At 39.0% G+C, this 12,866-nt stretch overlaps 1 long non-coding RNA gene across 2 annotated transcripts in view; it reads left to right on the forward strand.

Moving 5' to 3' along the window:
• Positions 1 to 3,950: 3,950 nt before the first annotated feature.
• LOC121029917 (uncharacterized) overlaps positions 3,951 to 12,866 on the forward strand; it is a 187,183-nt gene continuing 178,267 nt past the window's right edge. For both annotated transcript variants that reach the window (XR_005789973.1, XR_005789974.1), the window contains exon 1: positions 3,951 to 4,084. This is a non-coding gene — a long non-coding RNA (uncharacterized LOC121029917). The remainder of the gene's footprint in view (positions 4,085 to 12,866) is intronic.

Here is a 12,866-nt window from a genome sequence, read left to right on the forward strand (position 1 = left end):
ATATATTTGGGAACATTTTTCATGTTATTGGTTCTTTAGGATCACAGAGTTTGGGGCACCTGGGTGGCTCAGGTCATGGTCTTGTCTGACTTTGGTTCAGGTCATGATCTTGTGAGTCTGAGCCCTGTGTCAGGCTCTGTGCGGACAGCTCAAAGTCTGGAGTCTGCTTTGGATTCTGTGTCTCCCTCTGTGTCTCCCTCTTTCTGTCCCTCCCCTGCTCACACTCTGTCTCTCTCTCAAAAATAAATAAACATAAAAAAATTAAAAAAAAAAACAGAGTCAATGGCTTGTCTTTAACATAATCATTTCAATGAATGCCCTATTTTTGGTCAGTTAGGTTGTTTTCCATTTTTTTTCCTATTAGAAATGATGCTGAGATTAACACCCTGATTGAAAATTCTTTGTGTACATCCTCAATAATTTTCTTAGGGTAATTTCTCAGAAGATGAAGTTCTAGAAGTATAGTGTAATAGTTTGCAGCATGGACTCTGAACCATACAGCCTGGGTTTTTATCCAACTATTGATTTTGTAAAGTTGGGCAAATTTTAGTGTCTTGGTTCCCTGATATGTAAAATGTAGGTAAGTATTAGTACAACCTTACAGAATTTTTGTGAGTATTAAATGAGCAAATCTACTTAGAGCACATCAGACAGCATATGGAACTGAGTAGGAGTTCAATATTGGCCATTATTCTGGCATTAAGGCGAAGTACATTGGGAATCTTCTGGTTTTTGAGAGTTATTGCCACTGTACTTACAAAATTGTTAGAGAATTATTGCCATACTTTTCCCTCCAGAAAAGCTGTAGAATCAGTGCTCCCACTAGAAATGTTTATAGTCCATTTCCCTGCATCCGCACCAATACTGCCACCCTTTTTTCATTTATAGAGGAAGAAAAGTGAGGTTCAGTGGGATCAAATTCCTTAGCACTGGTCTCATTGTCAGGCATGGACAGATTTGGGACTGTAATACAGCTCTAGAGCGCCACAAACCTGTCCTTATCACAAGTCTCAATTAAGAATTTTACATTTGTACATATTAATGTACAGTATGTTGATTTGTAGGATTGGTTGGAATTAAGCCTTTTTTTCCCCCTCCAGATACAATGTGACCGTGGGAGCACTGGACAAGAAAGGGAGTCATTCTCCAGTGTACTGTGTAGCTAATTGATTGTAACTTACACTTTCCCCCATCAGAAGTAGAAAATGGCATTTATAAATATGTGTGGAAAAAAAACTCGCTGAAAATGTGTAAGACCCCAACATTTTGTTCTCGGAGACTGAAATAAAAGTTGGTCTTATCAATGGGTCACTAGAGGGCACTGTGACCCTTCAAGTTTTCAAGTTGTACTGTTTGGAAAAGAAATTCTGCACTGTTTTTGATTTTAGGGAAGATTTTTGCTGGCATCCAAAAGAGTGAAATCAAATATGAAGAGTGTGAGAGGTACACAGAAATTGATACAAGACTGTGTATGAGCTGATCAGGAGGTTACCTTTTTTGGTTACAGGAAAATCCAAGTTTTAGTAGCTTTTAAAATATGAAAATGGTATGTTTTGATCTACCTTCCTTTCATTGCACGACAGTGTTCTGGTCTTGAGACTTCTCATTGTTTTTCCCCTCTGGAAATATTTTATGTTACTGTTGTAGCTGTGAGTGTCACCACATGGCATAAACCAGTACTTTGGAAATATGAATTTATATTGTAGTGATTTTAAAGCATGTTAGTTATTATATAACAATTTTTCCCCCACAAACTGACCTGGGTCTTTAGTAGGTACGTTAGAATTCATCTGAAATAGCTTCAATGGCATCCTTATTTTTACTTCTTTAAATCCTGTGCTGAAGAGAAAGCTCTTCTTCCACTTGATTTTTCCACTCGATTGCAAAGCCTGGGATTAAGTTAACAAAATTGGTTAGCAGCATTGCTTTGCCCTTCAAAGTAACTTTCCTGAAGGACTTCCTACTGAGTAATGCATCAAGAAGTATCCTTGTTAACAATTTAAACTATGCTTTCCATTCACACAACATAAAAACCCAAGAACATTTGAAGTTAATTTGATAAAGTTGCAAATGATTTACCAAATTTTTTCTATTGTATGTTTGTCATCGTGTAGTAGGTTGTTTAGAGAAAAAAAATCCACACATCATTAAGTTTGAGTTTGTTCTGGCCTTATTAAAGGGACATGGTTTAAATAAAGAATGGTTTTATACAGTCTTCAACAATCAGATGCTGGGTTCTTTCTTTTTTCCAATAAATAAATACATACATACAATAAAACAAAGACCCTTAATAGTATATTTAAAATATAAGATACTTCAAAGTATATTTAAAAAATAAAAGAAAGGCTCTTTCTGTTCCTGCTCCTATCTGGAAAATAATAGATTAAAAGTTATCTGTTCAAACTGATTTCCTTATGTTTCCTAACCAAACTCACCTTCCAAAACAGTTCGCCTCCCTCATCCCCTCCACATTCCCCTCATCTCAATTCAGAATTTATGTTGGGAAGATTCTTTAATTCTTTCCCTTCCTTCCTCCCTCTCTTTCTCTTTCCCTCTCTCAATAATCACTCTAACATGCTGCAGGACTCTATGTCCAATTGTATATATATTTATTTCCTCATTTCTAGAGTGAAATTTTCTTTTTTTTATGTTTATTTATTTATTGAAAGAGAGAGACAGAGAGAGAGAGACAGAGAGAGAGAGAGAGACAGACAGACAGAGAGAATCCCAAGCAGCCTCTGCACTGACAGTGATAGCTGTCACCAATTGTGAGGCCATTACTGGGCAGAAATCAAGAGTCTGGCGCTTACTCCACTGAGCCACCCAGGCCTCTGGAAGAATACTTTCTAAAAATAGCCAAACCTTGTCATATAGCATGTTACCTTACCTTGGGTTCAAATCACCTTTCTGCGTATGGTTCATTCCTTTTACTGTCAAGCAGAACATTTTAAACAGTCGTGACAAGTCTTCCCCCCAGTATCAGTATTATAGTTTCCCTTACGGAAAGTGAGATCAACAGTGAGTGTGTGTTATGCTCTTTGTTTCCTGGATTAGAAGAGCACGAGAAACTGGCAGTGAAATTAGTCGCCAGTTTAGCTTTTTATAGGACTATATACATTTGGGGCTCACTACTTTAAGTATCAGTTTTTTTCCCTGCCATGGCACTGATCAAATCTGTTTCTGTTTCCTTTCCACAGCATGGTAATCACAGCTAACATTATTTAACACCAGTATTTCAGGCAGGCTAAAACCCTACATACACAGTATAGGGTGCATCCAGGCTAGGTCTCATCACCCTCTATTGGCCTAAGCAATATTGGCAACCTGTTCTTTTGGAATTCAAAATGGAACCTATTTCCAGAGAGGTTATCTTGCTGGCAGTAACTGAGAATTATCCAGCTGTCTGGAACCATTAGGATGACCCTAGGACTCCCATAATTACACTTTAAAAATATTTTGGGGAAGATATTATATAAGTTGAAAATATGTGATGAAGAATCTTGTACATATTAAACTCTTGTTTTTTCAACCCTCCGAAATTAATGTTTCCCTGCAGTCATTTCACTATTACCGTTGTTGAGTAAGGGAGAATTGCTGCCTTGGGAAGAAGAAGATGGATGGAAGGGAAGTCTAAGTCAGGGCAAGTAAACACAAAATCAGGCGGGGGCTGAGGAAGCGAATGGTCAGAGGCGTGTCGGAGTTTAGTCCACGGTGGGAGGGGGTGATAAAAAGCGGGGGAAACTTGGCGCTCACTCCCAGGAAACCTGAGGGTAGCCACGGGAACCAGGAAATACCTCACGGTGCCCAAAAGGCAGTGACTGCCACGCGGCCTGTGCGTCCTAGGTTCAGGCACCAGGGTAGCACTGCGCAGGCCCGAGCCTCGCCGGCGCCTCAAGAGGGAAGGCGGGGGTCTGCGCAGGCCGGTGGCGGAGGCAGTGCTGCGCGGCTGAGCTGCGCAGTGCACCAGCCTAGTCTGGGGGCGGCAGGATCCGCTGTAGGAAAGTCCAGACTGGATAGAGGACGTCCGGGGGTCACCCGTCGCACCTTGGGGACCCATGTGGGGTCCAGATGCCCGGTGAGCCCGGTATGTCCTCGGTGGGTTCTGGAGGACAGAGGCCGAGGTCTGGGGATAGCGGGGGAGGTGCAGTTTGCTGAGCTCTGCGGCCTCCATTTTGGAGAGCAGGGCCTAAGAAAATCCTTTAACAATCTGCCATTACCCAAAGAGGCCAAGACTACCTGGAAGTTACTGTTCTGCCCTGGAATTGTGTTCTACAGTCGGAGGGAGAGGAGTAACCTTGATCGACAGGTTTACTTTCTAACTCCAGTCAGAGTGGGGACTTGAGCGCCACCTTACAGCAATGAAATGGAAAAGACAGCCACATTTTACTAAAGGCGAGTGTAGCGTGTACTTTTTCAATCTTACAAAGCAGTTTGTGTTAAAAAAGATAGAAAAGTAGAATGAAAAAGTAAAAAAAAAAAAAAAAAAAAAAAGCTTAATGTAGGGGGGAAAACCCCTCCATATTTGGTATACATTCTTGAAGAAAGTACACAATTGTATCACAAAATTGGGGTCATACTGTATATGCAATTCCCTGACCCAATTTTTATACTTAATGCTTTTTTTTGAGTGTTTTCTCAGATCTTCAAGTATTTAATGGCTGTAACTTGACTGCACTCTTCACCTTCCTCTTCCTTTTTCTCCAATGTTTCTCCTGGCCCCTTTTACTGCCACAACTGTCTCCTTTATATCCCTCTTGGGGGCATCAGGCTTCCTCTTTTCCAGTCATGCCTGTATTTTGGGGAGCTTTTTAAATAATGCAGGCACCTTTAAGTACTCAGAGACTTTGTTGCCCTGTATATACTCTGCTCCATTTATGAATTAGTGCCTCATATATAAATTGAATTGGAATTAGGAAACAATGGGCAGACTGACCCCTAGTTCCATATATTGGGAATGTATTTGAGAACTAATATGAGGAATTTTACCAGAAAAAATGTCCATAATCATCACAAACTGTATTCTGTAATCTTCCAGCCAAGTCATAAATTAATTCTTGATAGGGAGGTTAGCCTTGTGGGGATTAAAAAATCATGACTATGGGGTGCCTGGGTGGCTCCGTTGGTTAAATGTCTGACTTGGGCTCAGGTCATGATCTCTCGGTTTGTGGGTTGGAGTCCTGCTTTGGACACTGTGCTGACAGCCTGGAGCCTGCTTTGGATTCTGTGTCTTCTCTCTCCCTCTGCCCTTCCTCTGCACACTTGTGCGCGCTCTCTCTTTCTCAAAAATAAACATTAAAAAAATCATGACTATGGGGCACCTGGTTCAGTCAGTTAAGTATCCAACTTTGGCTCACCTTTGGTGAATTTGAGCACACTCATTGGGCTTTCTGCTGTTAGCACAGAGCCTGCTTGAGATCCTCTGTTTCTCTCCCTCTCTCTCTCTCTCTGCCCCTCCTCTCACACGTGCTCTCTGTCACGAATAAGTAAACATTAAAAAAAAAAAATCATGACTATGGAAAATGCCCCCACAATTGTAGGGACATACTCCTCTGAAAATTGCTTTTTCCCACCTGTATACAGAAGGCAGTTTCCTTTATGTGTGGGAATTTTATTATTACTAGTTTTTGGGAAATTGTGGGTCTGTTTTCATCTTCTGTCCTTCACTTACGACACCTGCAACTTTATTCTCTTCAGCTATGACTGGCATATATTTATATCAGTTGGCATTTTCTAATCTTGGGAAGTTTTATGTGTTTGTTTGTTTGTTTTTTAAACCAAGGTAACTTTAGTTTCTACCTTGACCTTAATCTATGTGAAGAAATGGGTCTAGAATGAATGAATGACTAGCCACATTTAGTGGTAATGTAAGAAGAGCTCCAGTTTAGTTATTTTTGTGTTTTAAAAAATGAAGATACCTGGCTTTAGGTTTGATTTGATTATTTAAATAACCAAAGAGTTTATAAAAAGTTTTTGAAATTACTTTTTGAAGAATAAAGCAGACACTGAAAAGGGAAACGTGTCATTCCCCTTACCACCCATCTCAGAGTTCACTCATCCCTTAACATACCCAGCAGAATCCAAAATTTGTCAATTTCTCTAAAATTAAAGGGAAATAATTTTGGGGTTGAAATCTTGAGCCATGATTACCTGCTGGGCATATATGAAAATAGAAAGATAACTTTAGAAATAACTAGAGGGAATGGTTTATTTTAGAAACATTTTAAGCTGAGGCATAATGATATATATAATATATACATAATGTATATTATAATTATATTAGGCATATTATTATATAATACAGTATATATTGTATTATTGCCTTTTAACTTCCCTGGCAAAGGTAGAGGTGTGTTGTGGTTTCTATTAGGTTCAGTAAAATAGGTAAAATTATTCTCAGACTGAGGCTTTAAGTATTATAAATTACATTATAGAGGTCATCTGTTAGAGCCATATTACCAGGCTTAGCTCAAGGAAAGAAAATTATTTTATAGTAATTAGGAATTTGGAACCATGGTACCCAGGCTGAGAGCACTGGATAAAAAGAACTGGAAGAGAATTAATTCAGCTAAAGAGAATTAATTCAGTTTAGGCTGAGAAGACGCTTAGGATAAGCAGCCTCTGGCTATCCCAGTTTAAGCTTTATGCATTAGGGGCAAAGTATATGTGTTTTACCTGAATTCATTACTAAACATGATTGGTTAAAGAATAGATATAATGCTACATCTGTCAAACATGGAATAAAGGTATGCTTTTTCTGGGGGGCCCTCCCATATACAAAGGTGCAATTTTCACTTTATGATGCTAGATGGGTTATGAGAAGAAATTGTAACAAAAAGAGGCGGTTCTATAAATAATATTGATACAGGATTAAATGGAAAAAAACCCTGCAATATATTGCAAATATAAAGAAACCATATGTAGAGAAAACTGCACAAAAAATTATAATAATGTGAGAAGGGAAGTTAAGATTGAAAAGGAAAGTTAAGGTTAATAGTAACTTTCACCCTGAGGCCAACACAGTCCCTTTTCTTCTATACCATTGGGTTTCTGTACATGCATTTTAAGAGAGATGTTTGGATCTGGGTTACATAATCCATTGTTCTTTGCTCCAGTACATTATGTTGCATCTTTGGAGATTTCCTCTCAGCTTCTCCGTAAAAAGAATTGTTCTTAAAAACTTTACTGCATGGAGCCATGCTTCAGCTAGTGCAATATTTCCATATTAACCTTTCTGATAAGCAGAGCCTACATTGAACGTAAGTTTAATGCAAATTGGGAAGAAAAGGAAATAATAATGAGGCTTATTCAGTCTTGTATAAGTTTTGCCTGAGGAAAAGTGATGCAAATTACTATTATTATTTTTTAGGTGCTTGCTCTTGCTGGGTCACTCTCTCACTTTGTGGAAGATAGTTACCCCATCAGCATAATGAAAGTCTGATTGACCAAGGGCTAGTCAATATACAGCATTTTCTCTTTATTTATACTGTTAAGATTGAAAAACAAATTAAGTGAAAGGAGTCATATTTGTGGAATATAACATTAAAATTTTTTTAATGTTTGTTTATTTTTGAGAGAGAAAGAGGGAGAGTTAGAGTGTGAGTGGGGGGAGGGGCAGAGAGAGAGAGAGGGAGACACAGTACTCCATGCAGCTCCCGTCTGTGCTAACAGCTCAAAGCCTGACGGGCTTGAACCCCCAAACCATGAGATCATGACCTGAGCTGAAGTCGGATGCATAATTGACTGAGCCACCCTGGTGCCCCAATCAGTCTTTTTAAACCTTTTTTGCTTGACAACAATTATGAGTAACTTTTTCCTCCACTCAACAACCATTTATCTGATTCTCTGACACCAACTGGTTGTACTACAAGTCAATTCAGTAGTGACACTACCATAGTTAGGTGCAGACCCCACATATCAAGGGCTCAGTTTCATAAGACTGCCCCACTTCAAATGACAGTCACAAGTCCCAGGTTGCCACCTATAATTATGACAACTCTGCTATATATTTGGGGTTCCTACAACTCAAAAACTCAAAAAACACTTTACTTACTGATTTATTATAAAAATGCATAGGGCAAGATATAAGTGGGGCGCATGGAGCTTGCATATCACCCTCTGAGCACCTTGATGTGTTCATTAACCCAGATGCTTTCTGAATCTTATCATTAGGAATTTTCATTGTTTGATTAAATCATTACCTCTTGGTGATGAACTCAATCTGTAGCCCTTCTCCACTCCCTAGAGTTTAAGGAATGGGGCTGAAAATTCCAGTCCTCTAACCTTGCCCTGGTCTTTCCGGTGACCGGCACCCATCCTGAAACTATCTAGCAGCCCACCAAGAGTGGCCTCAATTGAAGAAAAGATGCTCCTATTACCCAGGAAATTCCAAGGGACATAGGAGCTTTGTGTCAGGAACCAGGGATAAAGAACAAATATGAAAACAGAAGATGATCTTATCCCTACCATGCAGGAAATTACAGAGGTTTTAGGAGCTCTGTTTAAGGAACTGTGGGCAAAGACCAAATATATGTTTACTTTTTTAATCACATTCTCCCCTTATAATTTTTTATCATAGGAGAAATATTGTCCTTCCTTCTCACCCATTACGTGTTAATTATATTTAAGTATCTGGCATATCCCCATAGAGCTTCTTCACTAAGAAATATTTTCCTGAAAATTCCAATAAAAGGAGTGGAAAAGAGAAGCTTCCTCATAAAGATTATGTTATTTTTTCTTTCCTTATAATCTTGGCACATGCTGTTTTGTGTAGGGTATGATAATGTCCACAAAAGTCTTGTGATTTGATATAAATATCATAAGTTACAAGGGATAATTATAAAAAGAACTGGTCTAACACTAAAATAGGCATTTAACGTACTTCATTAACTCATTGAATTCTCATAACAATTTTGTGAGTTAGGAACTATTATTTTTATTTTAAAGTCAAGAAATTTGAGTTGAGAATTCTGTAAATTATATAAAGTCACATAGCTAGTGGGTGGGAGAGGCAGGTCTGAACTAAGGTCATATGTACTAATAAAGACTACAAGCTGATTTTCCTTTATTATTTTTTTAATTTTTTAAACATTTATTCATTTTTGAGAGAGAGACAGAGTACAAGCAGAGGAGGGGCAGAGAGAGAGAGAGAGAGAGAGAGGGAGAGGGAGACACAGAATCTGAAGCAGGCTCCAGGCCCTGAGCTGTCAGCACAGAGCCATATGCAGGGCTGGAACTCACAAACTGTGAGATCATCACCTAAGCAGAAGTTGGACGCTTAACCAACTGAGCCACCCAGGCGCCCCTGATTTTCCTTTGTTAACATCACTGATGTAAATCTCCCTATTCTCCGTTCTCACTGCTCCAAATGTAGTTCAGTCCATCATCAACTTGGACTAGGCTACTTTAAGTGATTTCTCTTACATTCGTTCATATGTCTCCAATCTAAGATCTGATAATGTTACTTGTCAATTAAAAACCCTTCTCTGACTTCTTGTTTACTACATCTCATGGTACAAACTTCTCTCCCAATATTCATTTCATTCTCCTTACTACCTCCTCCCCTTAGGTTCTTTGCTAGCAGAACATAGGTTTTGTTTGTAGTGTGGTAACTACATGCCTACTCCAGTGGCTGGTCACAAACTGGAAACACAAGAAACACAAGCCAGTGTTTCTTGATGGAGGTGTTTTGGTGTTCTGAACAGTACAAATCTCCATTGTAGGAGATTGTTTTCTGCATTTCAGTGTTTCTGGCGTCTTTGTCCTCGAGGCATGAGATGCTAGTCATGCCATTGGCTTCTCTCCACCATTGTGATGATCAAAATGTCTTCACACATATTAACACATTCCCTTGGGGGTGAGGGAGAACCACAGGTCTAAGCTAATCATGGTATTCCTGCCCCCTACTCTCAGATTCCCTCCTAGCTAATTGTAGCCATGTGATCCTCTTTGGGGTTTTGAGGTCCAAGGGAAGTCAGTTGCAGGGTTTTCAGGGAGAGCTTTTTGTTTTCTTAATTGAAAGGACAGATGGAGGTATTGATGCTCCTGTCTTTCTTCTTCCTGACCTGCATGAGGGACTAGAGCAAAAGTTGTAGAATCCATTTTGCAACAAGCCAATATGCCAAGAGTAGTGGAGTAGAAAGATTGAAGGGCCTGAATCTTAGCACACTGGCCTCTTTATCTCTTTGTAATTTATATCTTAATCTTGTACATTATGAAATGCTCACTAGGATGTTACTGTCTGTCACCAAAGTTGTTACAGTATTATTGACTATATTCCCTTGCTGTACCTTTCATCCCCATGACTCATTCATTCCACAGCTGGAAGTTCACACCTCTTAATCCCTTTTGCCCATCTTGCCCATCTCTCCACCCCCACCCCCTTCCGGCAGCTACTTAAATAGATTTTGAGAGGAAGAATTGTTTTACTTGGAATTATGAACTGTGTCATACTTGGTATCTAATACAGTATGTATCAGTTTAGAACAAATTAAAACATTGGATAATTCTTGCTTGAGGATATAGCATTCCTTTAGACTCACATTTCTGGCTCATTGTGTCCTTTCAGTTGTGACATCATTTTAAGGGACTATAATGTTCATGTCTGTAGTTAAACATGTCACCCTCTCAGTAACTTGGCTCCGGACAACTTCACTTCCATTCTGTTTCTTCACCCTTTTCTATGGCTACACCCTGGACTTTGTCATAACCTAATACTTCTTCCTTAGAAGTAATCAGCCATCCTTCCTATTCTTGCATTAGTCCTATTTCACTAGTCTTTTCTTTTTTTTCTTTTCTATCTTTCTATCTTTCTTTCTGCATATAGGGATCTTTAGTCCTTGACTCATCAGCATTCTTTATTGGTCACTTCCTATCTTTCTGTCTTATCTAGTTTAATTTCTATGGTTCATCATTTTAACCACCCTTAAGCAGTTCCTTAAACTTCCTTACATTTTACATATCTTGGCAATCTTTTTATGTTATTTCTTTAGTTCTACCCAGACATTCTTTAAAAAATTGTCCACTCTCCTTTGACTCCAGCTATTTATCCCCTCCCCCAACCATTCCTTTCTTAACAGATAAACATATATTCTGCCACAAAGAAAACTATACTGTACCCTTCTTTTACTCATTCCCTCCTGTTATAATTCAGAAAGGATCCTTTCTTTTGTTTAAGTATAATCTCTGCACATGAGCTCTGGATCTCATATGCTGCCATCTTCTCAGGAACCTTGCTCTATAAATTATTTCCTTTCTCCTGATATGTTGTATTAGAATTTAAATATGGCATAAGTTGCTCCCAAATTTTAAATATACTTGTATATCTCTCATCCCTTTCTGGATCCCTTTGCTGTCTTTCCACTACCTTTCAGTCATACTTTTGGAAAGACTTGCCTACGCTTTTTGTTTCCACTCTAACCTATTACTTCCCAACTAGTTGTATTCCTTCACTCTGCTGGTTCCTTAGCTTGACTGAAACGCCTCTCCAAGTCACTAGTAACCTTGTGAAAGCCAAGAGGCATGCCTCAATCCTTATGTTATTTGGCCTCTTTCTTGTATTTGACACTTTTTATCCTGACACACTTTCTTCCTTTGACTCCATGATATTTTATGCAGAAGTTTCCCTTGCTTTTCTGGGTGTTCTTTCCTATTCGTATTTGCAGGATTGCTTGAGGAGTGGCTCCGACAGCCTTCTCGTTTCATTCTGTGGTTCTTTTACTAGATCATCTGTTCCCATGACTTAAAATACAGACCAGATGCTGATGATTCCCAAGTGGTTGATTCCTTCTCAACAATCAGTTTTTAACTCCAAACCAATAGATCCAATTGCCTATCAGATGTTTTCACTTGGCTATCATACAGGTATTTCAAAACAACACATCATCTCTTCCCACAAGCTTGCTTATCCTTTGTTATTTCCAATCTCATTAAATGGTATCATCTAGTTATTCAAAGGAGAAACTTGAAAAACACCTTTGACTTCTCTTTTCCCCTTATTTTTCATATCTAAACATAATTGGATCCTGTTTGTTCCACCTTCTAAATATTTCTCTGATCTGGCAACTTTTCTCTATTCCTGTTGCTATTTTCCTAGTTGAAGTTGACATTTAGCTGTCATCTGGATAAATGCGAGAGCTTTCTATTTCATCTTCATGCCTTAATCTTTCCTTTTTTAAAATCTATTCAAATGCACTTATTATTATTCACCTGGTTAAAATCCCTCAGGAACTTCTAGTTGCTCTTCTGGCCTAAACTTTTAGGATGGCTTTTAAGGTTCTACTTCTTTATACTCGTCACTAACCATTTAACCTTTTTTATTCTAATCACTAGACGAATTAAAGTTCTCTCCATTCAGGGGTGCCTGGGTGGCTCAGTCAGTTAGGCGTCCGACTTCAGCTCGGGTCATGATCTCACGGTTGGTGGGTTCAAGCCCTGTGTCGGGCTGTGCACTGACAGCTCAGAGACTGATGTCTGCTTTGATTCTGTGTCTCCCTCTCTCTCCACCCCTCCCCCCACTCACTCTCTGCCTCTTGAAAATAAATAGATGTTAAAAAAAATTTTTTTTAAGTTCTTTTCACTCATTTTTCATTGTCATATTCTCTTTCACAATTTGGCAGTGTTCTTTTCTTCCTATTTTAATTTGTTTAACTCTCACTCATTTTCTAGATTTCATCTTAGATATCATTTTCTTTAGAAGGTCTGTTCCCAGGGTCCTAGGGCCCCCTGCATCTATGATGTCATGACATTTATAACAGTGTGTGTGTGTGTGTGTGTGTGTGTGTGTTTTCTGTATCATGGATTAGACTGTGAGCTCTGTAGGAGTTGTGACTAGGTCAGCATGGCACCCTAGGGTCTGGCACATGACATGG

The sequence above is a fragment of the Herpailurus yagouaroundi genome, unplaced genomic scaffold (assembly GCF_014898765.1).
Source record: "Herpailurus yagouaroundi ecotype Mexico unplaced genomic scaffold, PumYag 28, whole genome shotgun sequence".
NCBI classification, from domain to species: Eukaryota; Metazoa; Chordata; class Mammalia; order Carnivora; family Felidae; genus Herpailurus; species Herpailurus yagouaroundi.